Genomic DNA, 4,650 nt, shown 5'->3' on the forward strand with positions numbered 1-4,650 from the left:
TATATATATATAGAATATTTTGATGGATCTGGAATTAGACAGATCACTTTTATTCTCTTGGCACAATGTAATCTTAAAATTCCAATTGAGGATTTATAGAATTTGAGAATTTTAAAATACTTTTTTTAAACAAAAAAATTACAATTACAGGATTACAAGTAAAAAACTTCAGAAATGCTGTGGAGCAATACATAGGCTCATTTTAGTAGAATTTTATCTTGGCCATAATATAGATTTTATAGTAGTAGCAGTAGTTGCAATACTGGGTACTAAATCAAAAACTTAGGAACTCAAGGTCTCTCAAGACTACATCTTGAAAGTCAACCCTTTTTTCTAATTTTAATAGTACTCTTTATCCCCTCCATGAAAAAAACAAAAGTAAAATAATAAAAAACTCAAGTGATGAAATGCATCAGACTGAATCACAATATGAGTTATCATTTTCATTTATATATTCTTATTTATAATTATGTTTTACAATACATAAATCCATTTAGTGTGTGTGTGTGGTCAAACATTTTAAATTGATTTTTATTTGTAACAAAGTTTAGATCAAATTTGATTGAAAAGTGTAATTATTAGTTCTTCTTATCAGAAGTAGGCTAACCATAATAAATCAGAACTAAATAGTAACTTATAAATTAATTGAAGTCACATATCCAACCAGTAAAAATACATACTGTCATAAATTATCACAAAAGAAAACTGGAACCTATATAGGATACATTGAATCATCAACTGGGTATCCTTGCTACAATATATTTAGGTATAATTCTAATATAATCTTGGAAACTTGAGCCAGTTTAACAATTCAGGTTTGTTCTAAATCCATATACTAAGCTAATAATACAAAATAATTTCCACAAGTGTAAAAATTAGTCACAATAAAATAATAATAATGATATCTAGAAGTATTTTAAATATTATAACAAATAATATTGTGAAACTAATTTTAAAAGAAAAATGAGTATGCCATTTATTAAGTAAGTATAGTGAAAAGGATAAAAGGTGCTTCTATCAAAAATAAAAATAGTTGATTTAAAAAGCTGGGTTAGTCATAATTCTTTTCATTAATTTCCATTTCTACAAATGGGCATGGAGCAGTTATAACAAAAGGTCTCGAATTCAAATGCATGTATTTGTAAAACATTGGTGGTCATATTATATTTAACTGGGAAAAACCTTTGTTTGTTTGTAGTTAAGCACAAAGCTATACAAAGAGCTATTTGTGCTCTGCCCACTACGGGTATCGAAACCCGGTTTCTAGCACCGTAAGTCTGCAGACATACTGCTATGCCACTAGGGATCGGGAAAAATATAATGCAACATATACACAGATTTTTGCCACAATTAACTATACATATAACATGTTTAAGTTAATGAGAATAAATTAATGAAGAGATTTTTTGTTTTAGTAATACTAATAGCTTTAAACTTTTAAATCTAAAACAGCATTTTCAAATGATCACCAAAGATACAAATTACTGCAGGCAAATCAAATGACTGCATCATAGACAAAAAATGTTCACTGTATACTTATGATATTATGTAGTTCAATTAGACTTGAGTCTTATAAAATTATATAAGGAATGTTACCAATTCACATCAACATCTCATCCTGTACTGATCACAAAACATCATTAGGCTTTGGAAGTATCCTATTGTACTAGTGTATTTTTTCTTTTCCATAGGTGTAAATGACCTGAGATTTACCTTTGTTTTCCTTGTGAAAAAGTTGAAGCAAAAATTGATTGTACTGTTTGATTTAGTAGACTTAATAAAATTTGTGAAATGTGAATCTGTGGATAACTTAGTCTCTTCCAGCACATCCTGTTGGACACATAAAAACTGCTACTTTTAAGCATCCAATATAATTTTGTTTTAATAAAAATTTTGGCATATAACAGTGCTATTTTTTTCACCCAGCTCATACATGTTTAGTGTGTCAGCATGAAAACCAGCATGCATGATATCACTTATTTTATCAAACTCTGGCCTTTCGTAATTGGTTTAGTGTGTCAGCATGAAGATCAACATGCAGAATATTTTATCACTTATTTTAATAAACTCTGACTGTTAGTAATTGGTTTAGTGTTTCAGCATGAAGACCAACATGCAGAATATTTTATCACTTATTTTAATAAACTCTGGCCTTTAGTAATTAGCTTAGTGTGTCAGCATGAAGACCAACATGCAGAATATTTTATCACTTATTTTAATAAACTCTGACCTTTCGCAATTGATTTAGTGTGTTAGCATGAATACGAACATGCAAGATATTTTATCACTTATTTTAATAAACTCTGACTGTTAGTAATTGGTTTAGTGTGTCAGCATGAAGACCAACATGTAAGTTATTTTATCACTGATTTTAACTAAACTCTGACTGTTAGTAATTGGTTTGATTTGAGTCATAATCTAAACTAACTTTCATAAGCTACAAATTACATGTTAGCATTTAAGTGTTTAGTGTTGCATCTGGTAATACTTGATTTACGTATGCACTAGTAAGCCAAACTAATTACAGCATAACAAAAGTAGTCAAAAAAAAATTAATAAGCTTCTTCACTCAACAACAAAATGAAACTTTCTAGTTCTACATTTTTCACACTTTATTTGACTAAGGATTCACTTCAAATTTTACAAAATATATCTAGTTTAAAGAAATATCAATAAAAATGTATCTATAATTTAGTTTATCATATTCAAACATACAAATAAAAATGTTGCTATATATTGTCAAAGGTCTAAAGGGCTTAGTTTGTATTCTAACTGATTATAACTTGACATGAGCTTTAAAACTATACTACCTATTAGCAATTTGGGTTTTCCATTTAGTAAGTTTCTTCTTTCAGTTTAAATTTTTGATATTTTTACAATGTATCATTAATACTGTAAATATTTGACTTTTTAAACAAGAATGTTTTTAATATACATTAGATAAATTTACAAAAAGTAAAGTATACTGTACATGAAGATATGCGAGAGAAACATTATTTATGTCGCAAAAAATAAAAAATCCTTCTGAATCATTAGCCTTTGACTCTATAAGGATATCTTAAACTTGTTTAGTCCTTGTTTGTTTTATATCACTTTCTGATCTGAATCCTTAAATTCAAACAAATACTCCACAAGTGTCATCACAGGTAATAACTGATTACCTTAGTTGCTATACAACGAAAAAATCCCATTTTGGAAACAGTAAGAAAAATCAATCTTATTTTTTTACTGCTACTTACAATTTTTCAAGGAATTTTAATTATGACTCACAAGGAAAAATTTCCTCCATCAACTCCTCGTAAATAGTCATGTCTTTCTGAAGATAAAGGCAGAAGATAATGCGTTGTACCTAAGATAAAACAAAACAAAAAAATGTATAAAAAAATCAGTCTGAAACTACAAACTCCTCAGACCTTACACATGCCAATGTTGATAGAGATATATAAAAATAAAGAGCACTTTGTACATATCAAAATCTGAAATTCTAATAGCTTTGATTTACCAAATCGTTATTCATAAGACAACCTTTATAATCAGAATTACAGCATAATTAAGAGGAGGATAAACCATAACTATAACAAAAACCAATGAAAGACTCATAATCTGGTTTTAAGTTTTTCATGCTACTGTGATATTCTGGTTCAGTGATATCTTAACAGATCAGTGTAAAGTATCTGCAAGAACACTGATTCTGGAAATGTACTGCAGAGAATAATTTCAAACTTGAAGAGCAAAGGATTGAAACAACCATAAGTGAACAAATAAAACAAAGTCTTTATTCATAATGACATGTTTGTGATTAAACTGGGTGCTGGGGATAAGAAAAGGTCTTTAGAGACAAGGGAGACCAAAAGTAAAGGACAAGACAGAGCAGGTTACATACTTCAACCAATAGTTTCTACCCATCCCAAGCCTTCTTGTACAGGTTACTGTATTACTTGTTTGAATAAGCTACATTCCTAGAAGGCTATAGAGAAATGTGTAAAGTTATAGCTTCAGACTTAAGAACAAAGACTGCAGTATGTAACTTTTACTCATGTGAAAGAACTAGTACATGCTTATGACCTTGAGACATCTGGTCAACATGGATGTGATTAACTACATAAATAAACAGCCCAAATATTTAGAAATATTGCATGAATACATCTGAATAATGATATTTTCTGTGCACTTATAGAAGGATGAAATTAGTAGATATTAGAGCTATGACACCATAACTTTTCACTTTTTATTTAAAATGTTATGTTAAAGATAAAAAAGATTATACACAGGATTACAAACCAAACCAAAATGCATATGGCAAATTAGCCAAGCTATTACTAATATTTAATTAGTATGCTTTAAACTTTTATTTTCTTTCAAAAATACCAACATCATCTTTGAAGTATAAAAACTAATGTTACTGCCAGGGCTTTTTTGAGACTGTATGTACTGGTACGGTATACCGGCACCATTTTTCATATTGCAAAATGAAGAGAAAGATGACAAAACTTGAAAGAATTTTTTGCACACCCTATAAGGTAGCAAAAGAAAACCAATCATTTGATAATTTTGAATCTGAAATACATTTACAAGAACTAAATGGAATTGATATGGGCCATATCCTTCACTCAACGAATGCATGTATTAACATTGTGAATCAAATTAGTG

At 28.9% G+C, this 4,650-nt stretch overlaps 1 long non-coding RNA gene across 1 annotated transcript in view; it reads right to left on the reverse strand.

Annotated features, from left to right (window-relative positions):
• LOC111089567 overlaps positions 1-4,650 on the reverse strand; it is a 16,417-nt gene that overhangs the window by 3,231 nt on the left and 8,536 nt on the right. Inside the window, exon 2 of the long non-coding RNA XR_002613807.1 lies at positions 3,240-3,349. This is a non-coding gene — a long non-coding RNA (uncharacterized LOC111089567). The remainder of the gene's footprint in view (positions 1-3,239; positions 3,350-4,650) is intronic.

This window comes from Limulus polyphemus, unplaced genomic scaffold (genome assembly GCF_000517525.1).
Source record: "Limulus polyphemus unplaced genomic scaffold, Limulus_polyphemus-2.1.2 Scaffold6636, whole genome shotgun sequence".
Lineage (NCBI taxonomy): Eukaryota > Metazoa > Arthropoda > Merostomata > Xiphosura > Limulidae > Limulus > Limulus polyphemus.